General features: G+C 43.6%; 1 protein-coding gene across 2 annotated transcripts in view; it reads right to left on the bottom strand.

Annotated features, from left to right (window-relative positions):
• The window catches only part of LOC147711655 (uncharacterized), a 1,672,131-nt gene that overhangs the window by 1,429,044 nt on the left and 218,073 nt on the right, over positions 1–25,014 (bottom strand). The window lies entirely within an intron of this gene.

The raw sequence follows: 25,014 nt of genomic DNA, 5'->3' as shown, positions 1-25,014 counted from the left end.
GGTGCAGCAAGAGGTAAAAAGGGTGCAGAGGCAAGAGAGGTGCAGAAAGAGAGAAGAGCGGTGCAGAAAGAGGCAGGAGGGGTGCAGAAATTTGCAAGACAGCTGCAGAAAGAAAGAAGAGCAGTACAGAAACAGCCAAGAGAAGTGAAGGAAGAAGTAAGAGGGGTGCAAAAAGAGGAAAGGGAAGTGCAGAAGGAAGCAACAGAGGTACAGAAAGAGACAAGGGAACTGTGGAAAGAGGCAAGAGAGTTGCAGAAACAGGCCCGTCTGCGCCAGGAGTAGACAGGACAGGGTTACTTCCCTGATATCTGGAACTAAGTAGCCCCTCACAGCAAAAAAGGTACTTTATATCCTACCTGTTCTGGCCCGACATCCAGACTATAATCCACCAACTGGTGACACTATGTGTTAATCGATTGTTACCAAATCTTGAGGCGTGTTATGTCTGTTGGTTTTATTTATACTGGTAATCTATAATTATATATTGCCTTGATTGCTCTCTTCACTTTGCTATATTGTTTTAACATTGCTGTTGTTCGTACTTATCTTGTACTGAGTGCCATAGGGAAAAGGAAAGCTGCAGAATGCCTGGGAGGGGTCCATCGGGGAAGGGTAAGAAAACTAAAAGGTCGTCCAAACAGTCAACTCACAAAAATAATAAATGAGTCATGAGTGGCATTGATAATTTAGTGAGCGATTGTCAGGAGATATTAGCTGTTCCTGTGTGCCCTGATTGTTGTCCCATAGATGTGCTACACCCCTCCCCTCCTATTCCATTAAATTGATCTCCATCTATTCCATATATGTTTAAAAGATCACTATCAAAGGGGAATTTAATATCTTCTCAAGCAGGTACTATGAAGGTAGTGACTGACAATTAAATGATATCATGTTCCAATTTAGCCAATACAAGTCAACCAGAGCACATAATCGAATGCACTAATAGATTTCTGCCATTATTGGATCTAAATGAAGAATGTTGTGATCTCCAGGATATAGAAGGGACAGGAGATACTGTTAAAATTACCACAGCTGCTTGCCTGTATAATAATTTTTGTACAGTCAATTGACAAGATAGGGGAGCTAAAGGTTCAGATAAGAAACCTTACAGATGAAGTTAGCATACTAAAGGGTATGATTGATATGCTTTCAACCGCATTGAAGTTTCATACCCGTCCCTCACAATCATCTATCAATACACAGACCACGGCCTACCACTGTAACCTGAGTGCTTCAGTTAAGTCTGGTGTTGATACAATAGGCCCGATTCACAGAACTAACGTACTACAAAATCCTAAACTTACTACCATTTTGGTATTCACAGAAGGTACTTACTCATTTTTCTATTCACAGAAGGCTCTTACTCATTTTGGTTTTCACAGAATGCACTCACTGATTTTGGAATTTACAGAATGCACTTACTCATACGAACTTTATGTCCGCACTTAGGCCGGAGATTCCGGCCCGGTGGTGAAGATTCCAGCCCGGTGGTGGAGATTCCAGCCCAGTGGTAGAGATTCTGGCCCGGTGGTGGAGATTACGGCCGGTGGCGAGGGGCTAAAATTCTGCCTATTTATAAAAAGGTTTTAGAAGGAGTGAGCGACCCGGAATACCCTTGAGGGCTTGGGTAATACAGTTGAAAGGGTAAATTTGTCTTCAAGGGATTTGTTCAAACTATATTTTGTTTAATTGAGATTATTTCTGAAAAGGATCAATCACTTATCCTTAAAATGAATCCATCAACAATTTTGTAATTCAGCACGAGCAATGCATCAACATATAACATGTAAACATGAAGACAAAGACACAAGGTGTATACGAAAAATATGATTTTATCAAATAGCTTAATCAAAGAAATCAGCTACATATACAGATCAATAAGCAAATAAAATTAGGACTGTAGGTACACATATAAGTAAATTATAGAGTGACACAACAGAACCTAAATAAGACACCTATCCCAAAACACATTGAACCAAACAAAAGAAAGGGATAAGGTGTGAAGTCGACGTTTCGGTTTCTCTGACGTTAGTTTGCTGAAACCATCCTCAGGACTGTTATTGAATTATGGTCTGTAAAGAGATTGTTATCTGTAAATCAAAGAATAATTCACAGTTTACAATATAAAACTGAATATTGACGTAACACCTTGGTGAAAGAGACATTTAAGACAATTTACTACAAAAAAGACATACTATGTACATAGGAAAACATTTTACACATATATGAGATATTTTCAAGAAGTAACTGTCAGTTTAAAAGTTTAGACATATTGAAAAAGACGTTTCTTTGTTACAAACATATTGCTACTAAGAGGTAAAGAGAATTTTCATTTACAATCTTTTCTATTGGACATATATCCCCTTTAAATAAAGACTTTATCTATAAAGACAGCACATATATATAGTGGCTTCGAATTTGGCATATACGTTTCTGTATATAGTTTCATATTAGACATTTATCATATGAATCTGATGTATTCTCACAGAAAACATAAGTTCTACTGAATGGTCCAATCAGTAGAACTTATGTTTTCTGTGAGAATACATCAGATTCATATGATAAATGTCTAATATGAAACTATATACAGAAACGTATATGCCAAATTCGAAGCCACTATATATATGTGCTGTCTTTATAGATAAAGTCTTTATTTAAAGGGGATATATGTCCAATAGAAAAGATTGTAAATGAAAATTCTCTTTACCTCTTAGTAGCAATATGTTTGTAACAAAGAAACGTCTTTTTCAATATGTCTAAACTTTTAAACTGACAGTTACTTCTTGAAAATATCTCATATATGTGTAAAATGTTTTCCTATGTACATAGTATGTCTTTTTTGTAGTAAATTGTCTTAAATGTCTCTTTCACCAAGGTGTTACGTCAATATTCAGTTTTATATTGTAAACTGTGAATTATTCTTTGATTTACAGATAACAATCTCTTTACAGACCATAATTCAATAACAGTCCTGAGGATGGTTTCAGCAAACTAACGTCAGAGAAACCGAAACGTCGACTTCACACCTTATCCCTTTCTTTTGTTTGGTTCAATGTGTTTTGGGATAGGTGTCTTATTTAGGTTCTGTTGTGTCACTCTATAATTTACTTATATGTGTACCTACAGTCCTAATTTTATTTGCTTATTGATCTGTATATGTAGCTGATTTCTTTGATTAAGCTATTTGATAAAATCATATTTTTCGTATACACCTTGTGTCTTTGTCTTCATGTTTACATGTTATATGTTGATGCATTGCTCGTGCTGAATTACAAAATTGTTGATGGATTCATTTTAAGGATAAGTGATTGATCCTTTTCAGAAATAATCTCAATTAAACAAAATATAGTTTGAACAAATCCCTTGAAGGCAAATTTACCCTTATTTATAAAAAGGGGCATCGATCTAGCCCCAGTAATTATAGGCCAATCAGTCTAATTGACTCCACACAAAGAATCATGGCCAGGTTACTGTTGAATAGAATTCAGCTATGGATCGAAGAAAATAACATATTATCCCCCTTACAGGCAGGATTCAGGGCACATGTAAGTGCCATCGACTAAGTCTTTCGTTTTATTGGAATATATTGGTATGTCGTAATTTCAGCAGGTGGTACCATATATGCTGCCTTTTTTTATCTTAAATCAGCATTTGCCACGGTCCCACGCAAAAAGCTTTGGGCAGTTTTGAAAGACCTAGGTATGCCCCTGGAACTCCTATTGCTTGTAGTTAAGTTACATGGGTCCAATTTTGCTCAAGTTCGATGGGTTGCACAGGGTAATATTACCCCCAGGTTTCCGATCTCTAAAGGGGTATGCCAAGGGTGTGTTTTGGCCCCCACTTTATTTTCTTTGTTTAGAAACAGGGTTGGTAATTATTTTTTTATCATATCATACTGATGCTCCTTCCCTAGCCGGCTCGAAGATCCCAATACTTATGTTCGCTGACGATACCCTAATTATATCAAAAACACAAGTGGGGTTGCAGCGAGCGCTTTGTCGCTTTGAGGTCTTTTGCAGAGATGATGAACTGGTGGTGAATGTGGACAAAACTAAATGCATGGTGCTGCATAAACACAAAGCGGTTAACGCGTCAAGGGCAGGGTTGTCATGAATAAGGTATCACTGGAACAAACAGATGTATTTACCTACTTGGGGATTACATTGGGCATAAATTTAGATTGGAAATCTCAGATAGACCTATTGGCACTTAAACATTCACTACTGGCAGGAGCAGTATTAAAAGAGCATTGGCTCCCCCAGACTAAGCTGGTAGGCCCTGTCAAAGATTTATAACACCAAGGTCTGAGAATGTTTCACCACTTGCCCTAGCTCAGAATACATTTGTGAGGGGCCTTACTGGTCTTTCTCAGAACCCACCACTTAAACCCCTATATTTTGATTTGGATTTAGTATACTGGCAGAAGCTGCAAGAGTTAAACCTCTAACCTTCCGGCGAAGATTATGGTCAATCCCAGAGCTGCTACATTATGCTAATGCACTCAAAGATGTTAGAGATGCCGACATATCACACAAGATTATCTGGCTGCAAAAGATAAAGTGCTCTTTGGTGAACATGGGCATGAGTCATTTGTAGGAAGATCCGTTTGGAAATACGTTCCCCCCAAAAAAGCTTTCAAAGAGGCCTATTGGATCATGATTAAAGTAAATAACACACAATCCACTAGGAACCTTTCACGGACTAGTACATTTTTGGAACACAAGCCAGAGCCTATGTTTGAAAACTTTTGGGACTTTGTAAGCAAGCCTGGTGACAGGAATTTTTTTTACCAGTTTTTTAGTAGGTACACAATTAAATCTTTTACTGTAAAGTGGCAAAAGACCTCAGTTAGTAAATGTGTATTTTGTCAGGACCAGGATGAAATGTTATCACACATCTTATTTGTGTGTCCGGCCTACAACTCTCCACGGAGCAAATAGTTAAAACCAGTTTGCTCTAACTTGGGTACTAGGTTGTGTGCAACTGCACTAAGAATATTGAAGACCAACACTCAAGAGTCTATTGTGATAGCCTTAGCAACATTTGTAGGCTGGATGTTGAGAATACGGTCCAATTTTTTAAAGGTAGTAGCCGCTAATAATTTGTTTTAATCCATTTTATGACGCTTTGATATCTACTTTGTATTTAGCAGTTTACATTGGGATTTTTACTAAGTATGGTACTTGGATGAAATGTAAAGCTAAATCATTCTTGGTGTAAGTATAAGTATATCATGCAGATAACATTTTATAATTATGTGTTTTGTAACCATTATGATGTATTATGTACTACTATTTTTAGAACTCATGCTTTTATTCATGATTATTTATTGTGACATTGTAAATATCTTGGGTGTATTTTATGATCATTACGATTGAAATAAAGACTAAATTGAATTGATATAATTAATATAGAAGGAGCACAAAGTGGGTGCCAGGACGCAGCCTTGGTGAACTCTTCTATCAAAGGGGACAGTCATCAGTGATATCATTTGAGATGTCATCAGTGATGTCATCAGTGATGTCACTGACCATGGCATGAGTGATGTAATATGTGAAGTCACAAGCAGTGCATTGCAGGTGTCCAAGTTATAGTTAGCTCAGCTAATTATAACTATTGAATTTCTCTAGTTTTGTATGAGCGAAACTTGAACCTACCTATACGGTCTCTATAACCTCTGGTTATTTCAGTGAATTTCTATGTTTTTTTAATTCCATTTCCTAAGTATAACATCCTTGTAATCTTAGCTTTTTTGTGAATTTCTAAGGTTTTTAAATTCCATTTCCTAACTATAATGTCCCTGCTGCGCTGCATGGTAAAGGATAGTAATGCACTGTACTTAACAATATATGACACATTCCTGTCATTTCCCAGAGCTGACGCACAATGTGCGACCTAGCACCAATTCAGGCACCCCTGCAGCATGGTCATGGTGAAAGGGTGCCTGTGTTGTAAGTAGGATTGTCTTTATACAGGAAGGAAAACCTTCCTGCACAAACAAAAATCCTGTGGGACATTTTCCTCTTTCTTTATGTGTTGCAGAATGCAGCCTACCTAAAAAGAGGAAGTAACAAGGAGAAATAAAGATATATCTCTTTGTTAGGCTTCACCTGGATACATTCCCAGGTCCACCACTAATAGTAAACCTGGGAATGCACCAAACATCCATGGGTGAATGCGTGGGAACATCTCCCGTTCACCCATGGAAAGCCTCCCTGTGTAGAGTAATGCAATGCCGCGATTTGCACTGCGTTATGTTACTATGGATTTATCAAGTCCCTCAGAGCCAGGCATGGTGGCCTTGTGTGGACTGATAAAGCCTACTTAGGGTTTGTATCGCTCTTGTGTCCCCGTGCATGGGATAAGGCCAACGCAAAAGCTACGTAAATATGTCCCTTCATTTTGAATTCAATATTTAATGTATTTAAATATATTATTACATTTAAATAATTTTTAAGGATTTATTTAGAAAGCATTTCTATCTAAATGTTTATGTGTATTGTTAAGAATACGTAGAGATGTCATTTAAATTCAATTATTAAAAAATAAAATAAAGGGCCACATATTTTTATTGTAAATCATATTAAAATATTTTAAAATAAAATAATCATTTTGTGTTCTATAAATGCATATATTTTTTAAGAAGTCGAATGAAATTAATGTATAATTTTATACAGAAAATGTCAATGAACTACCGCACCTACCACTATATTAGGAAAAATTGTCAAATCACCTTAAGTGGTGCACAGAAACGGAAGATCATCCCTTTTTATCTTCCTTGCCTGAATCTGAGTTTCATTCGCCGAAGGGCCGGAGTTTGTAGCTAACAAATTCCGGCCCCTCAGCGAACGAAACTCAGATTCAGGCAATTTATATCAGCAAGCCCTGAAAAATTCCGAACAATCTTTCCATTAAAGAAAATTGGAATATTCCTCACTACAGTTTATTGCGTGGATTCACATGGTTGCATCTAACCTTAGAGGAATTAATAAGTAACAACATCGACAAGGGAATGGACATACCACAAATGATGTAAACACCAGCACAGTGCCTTAGTTAGAAGAATTACGAAATAGAGCCCTAAAGAAGACCATGTGGACAAAATGCGTTGGCTACTGTTTTAAGAAGAAGAATAAGAGATAAAAGAAGAATATGAAAAAAGAACTTTCTACAAAAATACTTTGATAGAGTTTCGAAAATGATATGTACTATGTTTTTGATTTGCTTTATAACTGTGCTGGACTATTATGATCTAAAAGTGAGACACATTAAATAGTTGGGGTGCTAAACCATTGTTTGATTGAAATTGATTTATTTTAACTTCATTTCCTATGGGGTGCTATTTTAAGTTCATGTCTCCAAAGTCTTCTGTGAGAGGGTGTTACTGTAATAAATGATTGCCATGTGTGGTCATGGACTTGCTCCAGGACTGACTTAGCTGGAGGATATTTATGTACGTTTTGAGTTGTTTTGGCTATACTAACTTTAGAAATGCAGTGCAGTTTGTGAATAGAAATGAACTTACTCTTTTGATGATCGGTGGATGCTCGTCCCTAAACACCTCCCAAGCATTCCCATAACCCCTCCATAACCTTCCTAAAACACCTCTCCTTTAGTAGTAAGTATTGCCCATTTTCCAGCCACGCCCCTGACCGTCACATATTTAGTACTAAAACGTAGGTGTATATGTGTGGAGATTTCCACAGTCGGGTGAAGATCAACACACAGAAAAATTAGGAGAGGTGGATGCGCAGACCTCTGCATGTAGTTTAGTGAATAGCATGTTGTAGTACACCAGTAGTACTATTGTAGTACTTCTAAATGTACCACAGGATGCAGTTTGTGAATAGGCCCAAAGTGTTTCCGTTTTTGGTTGCCATAGGAAAGTTTGCTTAAGGCTGTAGCCTGAACAGCTGAATGGGTTTTAACCACACTTGGAATGAATGTAGAACTGAAGTCAGAAAGTGTGCTTCTGTTGACTTAATGTAAACCACTTCAATAGTTGTTCCTATGTCAGTGTTTAAAATTGTGTGTGAGTGGGCCTTAAATGGTTAACACTTTGGTGAACATGGGAACATGGGAAAGATTCTTAAAACAAAATTGAGCTTGGGGATCAGTATAGTGTTTTTACCACAAAAAGGGGTATTCATGTGAAAATGTATTATAACTTCTGAATTTCTCTCAATTTCCTAAGCATGTTCACTCAAAGATTCATGTTAGATTCACATAAATAGGACAAAAGCCCTCACCCACCCTGAGGGTATCATGCTTCTTCATAGGGCTTCTTCACACATTGATAAAGATGTTTACCAATGTGGGCTACAGTGCTGAGAATCATGGGAATTCTTCAGGTGTTAATTATTGAGTGCAGTTAATATTATTTCTGGTGTCAGTGTCACTTTGATGAAAACAGAGGGGATAGAAGTAGGGGAAACTAAAACTACCTACTAGTGGACTAAATGTTATATGTAGTTGTGTCCTCACTGGGTAGGATTATAAATAAAAACACATATTTAAACCCTATGATGAGGTCACCATGTTTCTTCCTGTATTCTTTACCTAAAGATAAGGTGCAAAGGGGTTTCTGCAGGACCTGATCGTCTCTGAGCAGTATTTACTATATAGTGTGATGATAGAAGAAAAAATGGCAGCACATATACAAACCCAGTGGATTCCTTAAGTAGCCTCACTAAAAAAAGTAAGTATAATCTTCCTACTGATTATAAGGAGTAACCTACCTAGCATATAACTGTAGCGTGGAGCAACCACCATTGTAATGCCTTGCACCCTCCCCCACAATGTTAGATTCAGTTGGGGCCATTTTTCAAAATCATGCTGAGTCTTGACTATCAAAGGTTTGATATTATCTTCATCCATACCAGACAGTCATTTATTTAACAATATTCCCAAGTATTTAATTTTTTGAATCTCCCATCTTATAGCCAATCCTGTCACAATAGTACGGGTTGTCAAAAGGAACATTGGTATTGACTCGCACTTGCCCCAGTTCTTTTTAGACTCTCAAGGAGTTAAATGAAACAAGGAGTATGATATTGCCTATATTTGTAACTATCATACGGATATGACCTTTGTATGTGGTAGCAAACAGAATTGTGGTTTCTGAGGAGTGATACTTAAGAGGCAAACAGACCAGTAGCCATAGTTGAAGATTATATGGAGCAAAATTGACTTAAAAATAGAGATAGATAAATGAGACTTGGGTTCCATATTTACTAATGTTCTAACTAGGCTTTTGCAAAGTAATGCAAAATATAGTGTCAATTTGTTTACTATTGTGAAAGACTGTGTAAACAGTGCCAAATGGTGTTGCATCACACACGTACCCCAGAAGCTGCTTTAAATGTGGGCCTGAGAGGCAGGGTGGACAATTATCTCATGAACATTCTACTACAAATCCTCAATATTACAGTGCTCTCTCTCTCTTTCTCTGGGGGTAGTATCTTGGTCCCTCGTCGCTCTAGAAATTCTGGCATGTTCACAAGTTTTAGAATATATTCAGATTTTATGATTTTTAGTGGAGGGTTAAAGATTTTTTTATGTCACACAGCCATTGGCCTGTGAGGACATCGCATTCCACAAGTCCTTTTCCATCCACCTCCTACTACCAACTGTGCCCTACCCACTCTTACTGATCACCCTCCGCCAACATTATTGTAAATGACCATTACAGTGGCAAAACAATATGAACACACAACAAATAAACAATAACAAACAAATAATAGCAAACAATAATACATGACTAAAATTAAATCATCAATAGACTTTTAAATTTTAGAGATATAAATTCAAAATTGAGGATGGCCATGTGTGAAAAAGCAGAGCTTATGAACTCCTAGGAGGTTATTATTTACTTGATGGTGCTCTTTATCACTTTCAGGATATTTTCATAGATCTGGTGTACCTTCCTGCACAATAACAATCCTGCCAATCACACAGGCACCTTTGCACCATGGAGTATAAGTGCTTGCATTGGCAAGGCAGCACACTGTGCGCCATCTCTGGTGACAGCATGAATACACCATATCTTTGTAAATATAGTACATTTCTGCTGTCTCCCTTTTATGCAATGCAGAGCACCGAGTTGCTTTGCTGCACTGCATGAAAAGTAAATACAATTCCCCTTAACAGTTAGGAAATTACAGAGTTTTCCAAGACAGGTTTCCAGTTTGCTCCATCTTGTTATGTTATTTGGATTTATAACATGCACGGCTACTCATGAGCATCCCGGCGCGATGTCTTTAAGGGGAGCAGGAGACTAGTAGATGAAAAGATAAGTTTAAAGATTTTTCTTGAATGCTGACAGGTCTTCAATATTGTGTAATTCCAGGGGTATTGCATTCCACGCTGCCGCAGCCCTCAGAGTCAGAGACCTGCCTCCCAACCTCTGGAACTGAAATCGGGGAACCAGTACGAGTCGGTAGGATGCTGATCGCAACCGTCTTGAGGGCACGTTGAAGGTAAAACGCTTTTGCAGATAGGATGGACCAATGCCATGTAGGGCGCGGTGACCAAGGACCAGCGATTGGAACTTTACACTATTGGCTACGGGAAGACAGTGAAAGGAGCGAAAGTGGTACTGCACGCAATGTCTGGTGGAAATGCCAAGCAAAAGTCTGGCTGCCGGGTTCTGGACTACCTGCAGCTTTTTAATCAGGTAGCCAGGGATACCAATGTAAAGTGCATTGGCATAATCCAGCCGTGACAGGATGAGGGCACATGTGACCGTTTCTCTAGCTGCTTGAAGCAGGAAAGGAAAGAATTTTGTTAAAGTCTTGAGAAGGCCAAAGTAGGTACCGGCCAACTTCGTGATGTGAAAAGAGAAAGAAAGAATCTCATCAAACCATACCCCCAGGTCCTTCGCCGGCTTCCCTTCATAGGAGGGCAGGGCAAAATAAGGTGGCCTCAATGGTTCCCGGAACCTGGAAGGGAATTTTCTGAACAGGAGAATCTCTGACTTCTCCTCGTTACATTTTAGTTGAGCAGCCACGAGCCACCTGAAAACTGAAGAGAGAGAGTGATGAACTGAAGCGACAGAATTGTCATCACTGTCCTAAGTAAAGAGCAGCTGTGTGTCATCGCCATAGGCCATCACCTTAGCTCTCAAACTCTCAGCCAGATAGACCAGGGGGTCACATAAATGTGAAAAAGAAGAGGGCTGAGGGAGGACCCCTGCGGAACTCCCATAGTCACATCCTGAAGAAGAGAGGAAGATGGAGGCAACCAGATCTGCTGGGCCCAACCCTCAAGAAAGGACCTGAGCTAATTCCCGGCTGTCCCTGAAACACCTATCCTTGCCAGACGTGAGTGGAGAAGAGAGGGAGGGACCGTGTCGAACGCCACCGAGAGGTCGAGCAAAATCAATGCTGCCCTCCCGCCGGCGTCCAATCACTCCCGGATGGCCTCCTCCACCTCCTCCAGCACAGATTCCGTGCTGTGAGCTGCTCGGAACCCTGACTGAGCGGGGTGCAGCAGACCCTCTCTTTTGACAAACTCAGTGAGTTGTTTGGTGACAACCTTCTCACACACCTTGGCCAGACAAGGAAATAGAGCGATTGGCCTGTAGTTCCCTGAACTATGAGTGTCTAATGATGTTTTTTTTTATGAGTGGTAAGATCTTGGCCTATTTTCAGGACACCGGGACACTAGCTGTATAGAGGGACAGATTGACAATGCTATTCACCTCGGGATTGATCGTCTCGGCTGCAGCTGATAGCAACCTGGCCGGACAAGCATCAGAGGGAGAGCCAGACTTAAGGCTCCTCAGGATTTTTAGTGAATCAACCAAAACCACCGGTATAAAAGCATCCTGACAGTATATAGTGTCCACCGGAGGAGGCAAAGTCATTGCCTCAATCTCGTTAACACCTGGTAAAAAAGTCGCCTGAATCATGCAGATTTTGTCCCAAAAAAATGTAGAAAGAGTCTCGCACCAGGCACCTGAAGATGGGGATGCACTAGCTAGAGGCAACGTAAAGCTCTGTACTATCGAAAAAATTTCCTTTGCATTGTTTTTAGCAGAGTCGATACATGTAGTGTAAAATTCCCTTTCAGCCTCGGCTATGGCCTCATACTAGATTTTGTGCTTGGCTCTGAGCTTCAGCTTGGCCACAGGGCAGTAGTCACTGTGGTGCCATGCTCACTCAAGAATCTTGCATTTGTGTTTTAATTCTTTAAGTTCTGGGCTGTACCAGGGTTTAGAGGGAGATCCCTTAGAGGGCCTAGTTGAGCTCAGCGGGGCAAGAGAATTAACAGCCTTTGAAACCCAGCGGGCAAAATCATCTAGTCGACTCTCCAGGTCGCCCGAGAGAGTAGGTCTAGAGGATTTCAGAGTATAAATGAGAGCACTGGGGGCAATTTTACCAAAGGCCGGTTTGCGAAAGGGACACACCGGGGGCTTACTGTTGCACACATCCCAAGAAAAATATGTCAGGAAATGATTGGACCAATAGACCGGACATGGGTCCCTCATTGAGATGGGGAAATTGGTGCAGATTAGGTCCAAGATGTAACCTGTCTGTGGGTAGGTAGCCCCACCTGCTGGACAAATTGGGCCAGGTGCTAGATATCCAGAAAGGTTGACGTGTCCGTAGCCTGAAACTGATCAAAATGGATATTGAGGTCCCCAAGGGCAAAATAGTCGGAAAATCTCAGTGGCCAAGTTACAATAGCATCCCCAAAGGCCTGTAGGAATGGACCTGCATGTCCCGGGGGCCTGAAGATAAACGAGCCCCCCAGATTGAAGTGGTCCAAAAAGAGAATGCTACAGTCAAGGACTTCGCAGGTTCCCATGGAGTGACATCTCCCCTCCTCAACTCCCACTTATCTTTGTCAAAGATGTCTACCCCCTCCCTTCTGGACGGTCAGCTCTAATAATCTTGTATCCTACTGGAGTGGCAAGAGTAACAATGGGGTCTGACTTGGCATCAAGCCAAGACTCTGTGATAAACAAGAGATCAGGAGAAGTGGCATCGAGGAGATCAAAGACCTCAACGTGATGTTTCCTGAGGGATCTAACATTGATCATGGCTGCAGTGATGGAGGGGACCTTCAAGGACTCTGGGGAGGGGGTGCTGATATGAGCAGGGGTAGCGAGACCTGGAGTCAGCCTAAAACCACAGGTCAAACATACCTTTTTACTGCTACTCAAAACCTCCCAGTTACCTTTACAGGGACAGAGATGGGTATCGATATCCTGTAGGGCATTGCCCGTATAAAAGAATCTGCCCTGATGACCTTACACCCGGCCGGCAGCGTGGCTGGCGCTGACCGCTACTGGGTCGCGACGGGCGCAGGCGTGCTTGCTTAAGGCGTGCAGCACGCATTTTTAACAACTCAGCAGCCACAGAGACTAGAGCACGCCCTTCCCCAAGATGGCGGCTCTAAGTGACATGCTGGAGAACCCGGAAATGTTTGCCACCCGACCCCGTCAGATTCATACAGTAGTTAGGGAGTGAGAGTTCGAGTTCAACAGAGCAGTACAGCGCTAGGCAGGTAATTTATGAAGTTTAAAATGATGTGACAGAATAAGAACTGTGGTGAGATTCAAATCAGTATACAATTAAAAGTAACACAATAAAAGTACAATTTAGCCAGCATGTGCATAAAATAAGCTCGTAGAGTGTGCTGCAAACCCCTTAAGGCAAGACTGAACATGCAGCGCACATTTTTAACAACTCAGCAGCCACAAAGACTAGTGGCTTACAGCCCATCCAACGCAGGCATAGCAAGTCACAGCGGTGCTCAAACCACACTATTTAGTGAGGGTGGCATACACTGGATTTAACTGCATCGTTTGTCATGTGAGCCATGGTGGTCTAAGGCAGATTAAAAAAATACAACTAAGCAAAACTGGCAAAGGGACAACACTGGGGGGAAAGAAGCAAATGAACTGCACTCTTTTTCATAATTATAAAAAAAGCCATTTAATGGCCAGAGTTGCCTTTTTTCAAAAGCCAATTTCTTCACCTCCTTATCCAACAAAGGCCCTTTTAAAAATTGTTAATGCCTTTCTACTTCACAAAGGCAGTTCTCTTGTCATTCTTAAGGATGATGATTTAGGTAAGTACAATTTACTCAGATGAAATTACCATGATATAATCAACTTTGTCAGCCATCGTTGTTCTTTATTCACACTTCCCTCCATTCATGAGTATTCGACGAGACACTTTAATGAGGATAAGAAGCCAGAGAGTCATAATTGGGGTGCAGAGACCCTCTCTCATCTATGGGCCCTGGTCCACTGCCCCTGGTGCATTAACTGTAGCTTTGAACATGAACTCAATCTGTTAAGTCAAGGTCCCCTTATGAAATCTGCTCAGCTTCAGTTTTTCATCAAGAGCTGGTTAGATACATTCAGCAATTCCCACGCTTTGAAGTGGTTTCTCATGCACTGATAACTCATCTGCTAACCCTAGGCCTCGAACAATTACAGATCAAATTTAGTATCACAAGTCGCTATGAAAATTCTTCAAAAGGGGGGCTTGGGGGGCAGCCGAGCCTGCGAGGTCTTCCACCCGGGCAGTTTGGGAGGGGAAGGGGTGGCCGGCAGCAGCCCTTTTCTGGTTAATTAGTTTGGGCTCTGTGGGTATAGCCCAAAAGTAGCCCAAGTGATTTTATAGCCTAAAGGCTATAAGGGGTTTGCGCTCCCTCTCCCAGCCACCATTTTAGGTTTGGGGACCTGGTGGCTGGAAGGGTAGCTGTAATTATAATTTTGTAGGGTTTCTGCTTTTCGCTTTGGCGCGATTTTAGTGTGGTTTTAGGTGGCGACGAGCGATATGGCTGGAGAGGACTGGAGAGTGCTAGAGGCAGTCCGGCTGCTCAAGGAGGCAGGCCGGCTCAATTTCCTCAAGATCGACACGGTGCGTCTGTGGGGGTAGTGGCCGCCGATGCTGCCTGCTCGCCCCCCAAAAGGGCGAAACGTGCAAAGGTGAGTGACCCGGGCAGCAAGGGTGGCATGCGGGCGGCCCAGGTGCTGACTTAGAGCCACGGCCTCTGATGAGTGACGAGGCTGCGGTGGGAAGTGTTGAGGGCAGGGTGCGCCTGCGGAGCGCGTCTCGTGTCTCCCCGGACGGTCCGATGGAGGCGCGGGGGCGCTCCTATAACAGGAGAGCGGCCCGTGGGGGAGAGATCCACAGGATCCACCCGCTTCCTCGGGGCTCCAGCAAGAATGAAGGAGGGTGGAGCCCGCCGGAGTAGAGGGCCGCGTGGGCCCCCAGCTGGGCCCCAGAGTGTCCATGGGCAGGGGGGAGGGGGATAAGGGGGCTCCTGACTCGGGGGTAGGTTGGGAGTTCAGGGAGGGTGGAAGAGGCTCTGGTTACACTAGCAGTGCTTCCCCTCTCCTTTAGAGCCTGCCAGGTAGTGGGGTGCAAGGGGGCCTTTTGGGGCTGATTTCAGGAGGGGCTGAAGGGGATGTACAGCTGGATAACATGCAAGGTTCAGAGGAGGAGAGGGGATGGACGTGCAGGAAGGGGGAATGGTTTGGGGAGGGACGGGGATTTTGCAGGTATGGTGGGGGGCCAATGGGGGAGGGAGGCTGGATCCTGCAAGAAGAGGATCTCCCAGAGGCGAGGGGATCGGAGGGGGGTCAGGATTGGGAGGGCTGGACATATTAACTCTTGGCATGAGGAGGTATGGGGCTTGTCTAGGAGGGAACAGATTGATGCCTACATGGCACACAGGGGGTGTTTCTGGGTCTAGAGGCGAGGTGTAGGGATCAGGCAGGTGTGGAGTCAGTGAGGAGGGTGGGCTTGGTGGGTACAGGGGTCCAGGGGCATTGGGCGCGTGCATGTGGTGAAGGCTGGGGAGGTGGGAATGGAGTGACAACGAGGAAGGGGATGGGTCTGGGGAGGTTGTGATGGATCTCAGTAGAGTGGGGCATCATTGGGTGGCTAGTACTATGGGGGTAGGCAGAACAAGGAGTTGGGTGGTGGGGGGAGGGTTCAGGAATTAAGGCCCAGCACACCAGACCAGACTTTTCTGTTTCAGGTGGTAGAATAGCGGAGGTAAGCCTGACTTGGCAGAGCTAGGAGCGTCTCATAGATGCCAAGGTGAAGGGAGGATGGAGCCTTGCACGGCATATCCGGTACTGGCGAAGGAACCCATCGCGGCCAGCATGAGTACCCGAACGGTCTCGCTGGCCCCAACACCCGATGGCCCTCATCGGGGCACGGGACATCAAGGACGAAGGACCAACCATTGAGGTTTTATCAGGGATTTGAGGAGAAGGCGGTCAGCGCCCCCTGTAGTGGGGGGTTGGGGGCTGTTGGAGTCCAGGAGTTAGACTATGAGGATAGTCTTGAGGAGAGTGAATTGAGTGAAAGCAATGATGATGGTGTGGGGGTCCGAATAATGTTGTTTGTAGTACCTTGCAGATGTCACGACGACGCCAGTCGGGGCCCACAGGACAGCTGAGTTGGCGACAGCAACAGCTCCGTTGCAGAGGCGGGCTACAGCGAGATGGGCCCTCTCAGAGCCAGGTAAAACAAACAAAGGATGGGTGAAACCGGTGATGGTTTCGGTGGGCATCGGAGGGGGTGAGGGGGTGGGGGAGGAGGGGGGAGGTTAATCAGGGGAAAATATGTTTTGGATGTGGGAGTAGGTACGGAGGACACAGACAAGACACGGGAGGAGTAGGGGATGATTCTAAAACAGACGGCAAGTGACGCTGGGGCAGCAGGGACAGGCGAGCCCGGTGTAAAGTTGGAGAGCAAGGTGTTAAAAATCAAGAAGCTACCTTATATGGGAGTGACAAAGCCATTAGGTGTGCACCTGATGTTAGCCACTAAAGAGCGGATATGGAAGGGAGAGTATGTGGAAAAGCTCAAGCTGCTGCACAGGGAGGTTTGAGCTAAAGAGGGGTAGAAGGAGGAAGAATATGAATTGGCAAAGCGGCCAAGGGTTCCACTCGCTATAGAAAACTGGACAGCACCGTTTTAATATATGCCAGTGTACACTGCAAGAAATACCCGGAGAGGTGCGTGGCACTCTTTAAGTATATGAATGTCATTAGAAAGGCTCAGATCACGAGGGAGGGTTACGCTTGGGCCCAATGTGGGGAGTTGGATACGGGCCTGTGGCAGCACACGATGGGGTCAGCACGGGCGGGGAAGACTGTGTTCACGGTCAGCGGGCTCCTGCTTGTTTATCGGCCTTCTCAGGGGTAGGGGTGGGTAGTACAGGCAGGGGGCAGACAGGCTCAGTGGGAACCTGCTGGGATTCAATAAGGGACTGTGTACAAGGGATTTTTGTAAGTTCCAGCATGACTGCTCGAAATACGGAGGCAGGCACGCTATAGTGAATTGTTTTGGGGGGTGGGACGGCAGGAAGGGGGCCAGCAGTGGCAACAAGGGGTTTTCAGGAGGGGGTCAGCAGCAACAGCTAGAGGGGCAGGGCCCAAAGGCTTGTACGCTAATTAGGGTGGTCAAATTTTGGGGGCAGTCTTACACAGAAAGATCAAACCAGAAAGCTGCGTAGGCACTACAGGCAGATTTATAGTCAGTTTTCTTGGGGGCTGAGAGGCCCTGGGGGTGGGGGTGGGGGGGATAAACAGACAGTTTAGGATAGCAGGGGAATACTCAGAGGGATGCATGATAAATTGGTCAAATAAGAGCACAAGGTTTGCATGACGTGGTCATGTCACTGGGAGTGACATCTGGCATAGGAGTAGTTGGTTGACGTGGCCATGTCACTGGTAAGTGACCACAGGCACAACTTGGACAGGATAGGATGCAAAATACAGTCAGCTTTCTGAAGGCTTCTAGTCACCCTGTGGATGGAGACCTCCGGGCATCCATTTCAGAAGTGAATGGTACTTGGGCAAAGTATTATCGATGGTCGGCTTATGTCTGGCGCATCCCTCGAATTTCTTCCGAACCATTCTTCCAGGTGACCGATTTCAGCAACGGCACTTAGTTCATGGTGTCTGATTAGCTGGTTGACATGGCCAAGTCACTAGGAGTGACCATGGGCGTCATAGTAGTTGGTTGACGTGGCCATGTCACTGGTAAGTGACCACTGGTGTAACTTGGACATGATAGGATGCAACATAATGTCAGCTTTCCGAAGGCTTCCAGCCCACCCAGAGGATGGGGACCTCTTGGGCATCCATTTCGGAAGTGAATGGTACATGGGCAAAGCATTATTGATGGGCGGCTTATGTCTGGCGCATCCCTCGAATTTCTTTCAAATCATTCTTCCAGTAGTTAATTTCCGGGCGCACTAGTCACCTGTGGTACCGTATTACCTGGATGACTTCCTCTATGACGGCACCTCAAGCTCCACGGACGTCCAGGCAGCACTGGACAGTTCAAAGAGTTCATGAGTGGTATGGAGGGCCTTTAACAGGGGTCAACTGATGGGCCCGGCAGCTGGTATTTTGGGCGTTGAATGGACAGTCTGTGGGGAGACTCATCAGCTGATGGGTGTACAGTAGCGGAGGCAGGACGGACTTGAGTGGGCGATGGGGGGGGCGTTGACAGGACGGAGACCTCTGCTTCTTGGGTGACCATAAGGAAGGAACCAGCGTGGTAACATGCGGTAGAAGCAACAAGGATGATGTCAAATGGTGACGCTAGCGGTGCTGCAGGAGGTTTATAGCGCAGTTATGTTGGTTTCGTCTGCTCACATAGTTTTCTATTTCAGGTTCTGGCATGGGCCCCCTCACCACGCACAGGATCATATGGATAGTGGGGCATTCATTTGTGAAGCGAGCCCGGGTCAGGGAGCGGTCCTATGATTTAGGTGAAAATTTGGTTTAATAAAGTTTTCTTCAAGATTTTGTGGAAAGGATGGGGAACAGGTGCTGGAAGGTAATATGCATTCATTGTATGGTAGGTTGGTGGCTGGTAAGTGCCACAACATGTTGTAGATTCACATGGGGCGGAGTAGGAGGAACACCGAAAGGGTACGTTACTGCAGAGTTTCGGGGGTTTTGCACAGGGGAAGATTCAGTTGACTCAGGGGACTTTAAAAGAGGGGAGGGGGTACACTTGTCACGGGGGGATAGGAGGCCAGGAGATATTAAAGTTTACAGACATTTGAATAGGGGTCGGAAGGTACAGAACCGCTATGATAAGACTCCTAGTAGCGCGGGCGGGGCAGAAAAAAGGAGAGGCGGCTTCCCGCCTATGCTCCTTCTTTTTCCTGGGTGGCCGGGTTGTTCTAAAGTTGGCCAGATTGGCAGATGTTTGGAGTTACATTTTGGGAAGTTTTGAGGCAGGGCCAGGGAAAGGTTAGGCAGGTAGGATAAGTTTACAATACAGGTTAGGTAGTTACAGTTGCAGAAGGACAGGTAGGGGTGTAGGTTTTATCAGATGGCAGGAGTTTGGAACTGCAATGCTGTGGAATAGGATTGTTATGGAATGTTATGTAATGTTCTGTTATCGACAGGGTGGGGAATTTTATGTGGGGATTGTAGTGGTGGGGGTTGGAAAAATGGAGGAGCAGTTTATTTATGTGTAGTGAGGTTTTAGTTTGTAAGGCAATGGCCTAGGTTGGACATGCACCTATTTTCAATAAAGCAGCCTTTTTCACACACAAAAAATGGGTCTCTGTGTTAGCTGTCCCCCTCCATCCCAACCACAATAACAAAGTCATTTGATATTTTTGGAACAAACCTCGATCTTTGATTCAGCTCAGTTGGGGTCAAGGTCACCAACTAGCTTGGAATTAGCCTTGGTAGCAGTCATGGCTGATGTGTGGTGGCTGCTTGACAATGGCAGAAGAACACCATTGATCTTTCTTGACCTGTTATTTGTCTTCGATAGCATTTTCCACAACATCTGACTAACTCAACTTGATAAGTTTGAGATGAAACATAGTGCTTGTAACTGGATTGTTTCTTATCTAGAGGACGTAACATAACTTGTAAAGGTTCCTCTCATTATTCTACAATGCCAGTGCAACACAAAGTATTGCAAAATACCTCTCTAAGTCCTTGTTTAATAAGAGGTTTCCTATTCAACCTGTCTGATTAGTTATTATAGCTTTACCTTCAAGACCTATGTGGATGGCACACAATTGAACATTTGCTTGGAGGATCCATCAAGTAAGAGAAAAGATGATTTTTAAAAATTGTCTCTGAGCACTAGCCCTATGAATGAGAGACAATGCTTTAAAACTTATCAGAGATGCAATGAGATTGTTTAACTAGGTGGCTTCTATGATGAGTGGTCTGACACATTGTGGCCCCTAGATTGTGGCTCCCTCCTAGCCCAGGTCCTTCAGTTAAAGGTAATTGTTTTGCCATTGGATACTTTGAACCCAAATCAACAACGTTTATTCTTCTACCTGTTTTACCCAGTTTTAAAAATGCCGAAGAAAATCTGAACGCCATTACCTGTTATATACACATAACTATGCGCAGGAAAATGGGACCTCAGTGTATAGGGGCTATGCCTTCCTACCGCCTTACTACCCACGACCCCAGGACTGACTAGCTATAGTGTCTCATTCACTCTCCTATCCAAATACAGGTAAGCCAATGATTAGACAACCCAGAACACAACACTCCCTGATCTCTTAGGAATCGTGGTGATAAGACTCACCTTTTCCCTCACACTCTCGCACCTGTCCATAATAAGATCTGAATGAGACACGAATATAGTTAAACATTTTATTTTAAATAAAGTGCTCTAGCATGCAGTATACGTGCCACAATATGTGGAAAAATGCATAACAACAAAACAGCTAGCTTCCCAGCCAGTCAATACATTATGAAGGGAGATTTAATCGCATAAAGACAATGGAGAAAAGAACTATAGTGTCTAAACTCCCTTGCCTTGGATAGTATATGTATTATTGTATAATGGATGATCTCTGGATTTTGTTAGCAGACCCCATACCAGAAATTTCTACATCGAAGCTGGGTGTTGCTCTTCTCCCTGAAAGATCCCTCTCCAAGTGTCAGCTCCCTTAAAACCTGCATCCCTGTAATATCAAAACAAGAGTCTCCAGCCGCAGCTGCAAAGGTGTCTAGGTGCTAAGGCCTGACCAGAACAGAATAACAAGGGGCTTTGTTTATCGACCTTACTCACAGTGTTCAGACTAAACTCCAGTAAATAGCAAAGAACAAACCCAGCAGCCAGTTCTCATGTGAAAGGCATAAACAGTCTTGCAAAAATAAAGCTATTTAGTAACGTGTGCAAAAGCAGCGTCATGGCAGCACTAGCCATGCTAACTTAGCGATGTCGACAAAGGCCCTATGAGACACATGACGAGGTTACAGCAATAATAATAGGGATTTTGTTTGTTTGCCAAGGTGCTATCAAAGAGTAGCACCTCTTTTCTTCATAGGCTTCAAAAGGACTTTTGGGATACTTTACTAATTCTCTCTGCGTATATACCATAATTGCATGGCCCTGCAGTGCTTGGTAAATCTGGAGTAATACAAGACAGCACAATTCGCTACCTTGCATTACTCCTCCCCAGGGAGGTGTTCCATGGGTGGAGCATGGGTTTTCTCATGCATCCACCCATTGATTTTGGCACATTCCCAGATTTACCATGAGTGGTAGACCTGGGAATGCATCAAAAGGTGACATCTTCCCAGGGGACTCATAATGAGGAGAGAGATCTTTATTTCTCTTGGTTTTTTCCTCTTTCTATGTGTACTGCAAAATGGAGCACACATAGAAATAGGAAAAAACCTCAAAGGATTGTTTTTATGCAGGAATGTGTCCCTTACTGCACAAAAACAATGTTGCCTGTAATGCCATGATGCAAAGCGAGCCTGCATTGGCGGTTGACAGCCAACAGTGCACCAGCACAAATAGAGAGCAGGAATGTGGCATATATTTGTGTGAAAAAATGATAAATATGGCCCTCGATTACCCAGAACACTCACTGCATGGAATGTAAAACAAGGTATCGGACACAGAATTTCTCTCTTACACCCAAGACTTTGACTTAATTCTAACGCAGGAGATGTGGCAGGAAGACCCTCAGCACCTACTTGGCTATAAAACCCATCATCTCCCAGCAACCAAAGGAGCAAATTTGGTCACCTAAAGGGTGGATTTTCCATTTACTCCTCAATCAGCACTATAAGGGGGACAAGAGAAGTTGGCTCCACTCTAACCCCAACAAATGGGCTTCAAATTCTTGCACTGGACATAGAAGAGAGCAACGCTAAACAACAAATTATTGTACCCACAAGATAAAGCTAAAGCCAGAGGAGTTAAAATGGTGGGTACGGAAATAACAAAGTTACTCTCGGAAGATTCAAATCCAACCTTGTACTGGCCGGGGATTTCAATATGCATTTAATAGGACCACAACCGAGGGAAACCGAGCTGGAGGAACAACTTACAGCAGGGAAGATCCCCACCCATGTTCAGGGCAAAAAGATAAAGCTGACAGCCCAGCTAAGGAATTGTATACAGGACATGGAGCACTTAAGCCTTGTGGTACTAAATGGTCGCTTTCTGGGAGACCAACCCCCGCGGCAACTTATTACAAAGCCATGGCAAGCTCTACAATAGATTACACGCTAGTTACTCTACAATTGTTTAGTAGGATTTCTAGTTTTAGGATTGGAACTAAAGAGCATAGCAACCATCAGCCCCGGGAAATATCACTGTGTATGAAGGAGAGGCCCTCCATCTTCCCAGTGGAGGATCCTGCAACTATTTATACAGTAAATTCTCAGAAGGCTCAACTGCAAAACTAGCCAACCTGACAAACTCCAAACCATAGCCAAGTCAATCTGGGAAAAGCAAGCAGAGATACATAGCAAAGCGAAAGCCCATTGGGAAACAGTGACAAAACAACTAGGGGAACAACTTGCCAAAAGATCAGAGGCCATATGCCAGACAGACGATCACCAAATACACAGATTGTAAGATTCAAGCGGGAAACCCACTCAAACACTTACCAATCTCGTGCATACCAAATCTGAGGGCCCTCAATAAAGATATAAATAAAGTTTTACGAAAGCTAAGACAAAGGGGTATTGAAACCACTCGACAAAAAACCCTTTTTGCAAATAAAAGCAACAAAGAAGAAAATGATCTGGCAAGCAAAAAGGGAAGCAGAAGAAACTTTGTGGGCTAAGCTCCTGTTTGACGCAAAGACAAATCAAAGTGCAAAATTCTGGCGCACAATAAATAATTTAGGTAAAATCCATGTGCAAGGCATCAATTCCCACCTAACAGAGGAAAATTGGGCAGGCCACCTCCACGATCACTTTAACCCAAGAGGGGAAAGCTCTGGTACAGCACAACCAGGGTCAGGACAGTCTGATAAGCTGAGCACCCATGGAAACACCAGCAGGAGGTCAACAAGAGAACTGCAATTCACGATTTTGCAGATTAAAAACCGAGTAGCCAAAGGTAGGCGAGAGGGGGCACCTGGCCCCAAAGGTATCCCCCCAATATTGTTTAAAACTGATCCGAACTACTGGGCGGCTGCATTATTACAAGTGTTCAACTCCATAGAAGTAGGGGCTGGCATCCCAGACTCCTGGAAAGGCTCCATAATATCTCCAATCTATAAGAAGGAAGATAAGAATAAACCTACTAGCTACAGACTTGTAGCCATAATTGATGTTGAGGCGAAATACTATGCCGGTCTCCTTTTGGACGAACTAACAGCATGGGCAAATGAAAAATCCCTCATCCTCATCAATCAGACAGGCTTCTCCAAAGGCACAGGGACCATCACAAATCTGCTTGCCCTGACGCTACTGATGGATGGTGCCAAAGCAGCAAATCTCCCCCTATTTTTCTGCTTCAAAGATTATGCGGCTGCTTTCGACAGTATAAACAGGCAGAAGCTGTAGACTAAACTAGCAAAGATGGAAATTGCAGAAGCACTATTAAAACAGAATATCCACCTACATACTTATACTTGGGTTCAAATAAAACTAGGAACCAGAGAATTTCTGTCAAGGTGAATACTAACATCTAGCGGATTGAAGTAGGGCTGCGGTCTGCCCCCCACGCTTTTTAACCTGTTTATGGCAGACCTTTCTACAGAATTAAACAACAGCACCTCTCATGCACCGAGGTTAGACGGGCTGTCACTCTCTAACTTACTGTATGCTGACGACGTCGTCCTTATAGGCCGAACTCCAATTGGGTTTCAGCACTTGCTAAATACAACTGCCAATCATGCTGCATCTAATTGTTTAACCATCAACCTAGATAAGTCAAAAATCATGCGGTTCAACCTGAAAAAGAATAGAACCGGGTTTCAATGGAACCTGGCAGGTACCCCTATGGAAGTCGTGTTAGAAGACAAATACCTTGGGGTGATACTTGATGAGAAAGGTACCTTCAAGCCACAAACAGAAGCCATAAAATGGAGAGGAAATTCTATAGCAGTAGCTCTAAAATCTCTGAAACATAAAACTGCTGGGCCAAGCTTTTACCCCTTACTACAAGTATTACAGGCAAAGTTAATTCCAGATATTACATACAGAAGCGAATGCCTCAGGGGAAAAGATGAAGAGCCTTTGAAACAAACTGTGCTAAGAGCAGCAAGAATAATCTTTAGCCTTACAAATTATGTCTCTCCCGCGCAAATCAGGCTGGAGCTTGCCCTACAGTCACCAAAAATAGCTCGTAACACTGCTTATGTGAAATGCTGGTTTAGGATTAGAAGCACCGAAAACTGTTCTCTGAATTTCCACCTTTGGAAAGAGATAAACTCAAGCAGAGCTTGCACCCCAAATGATTACCTGACCGCATCCATAAACCGCCTAGGCCTGAAGGAACTCTGGGCAACTATTCGGAACGCAGAACAGTTTTAAGTCTTTGTTAAATAAGACAGTAAAAAATCTATTAGTACTTGAAGACAAGAAAACGCTCAGGAGAAGGTCCCATGGTTGGTTCGTGCTGCAGAGCTATACAACACCGGCCCTCAAGACTACCTGCGTGCGCGCTTCAGCAGAAGGCTAAAAGAGAAATATCAGGCTTTGAAAAGGCCCAAGGTCAAGAAGGACCAGTAGTATCTTTATCATACAAATTGAAACAATCCTGATAAATGCAACTATTA

The sequence above is a fragment of the Lissotriton vulgaris genome, chromosome 5, assembly GCF_964263255.1.
Source record: "Lissotriton vulgaris chromosome 5, aLisVul1.2, whole genome shotgun sequence".
NCBI lineage: Eukaryota > Metazoa > Chordata > Amphibia > Caudata > Salamandridae > Lissotriton > Lissotriton vulgaris.
This window is presented reverse-complemented; position numbering and strand designations above follow the sequence as displayed.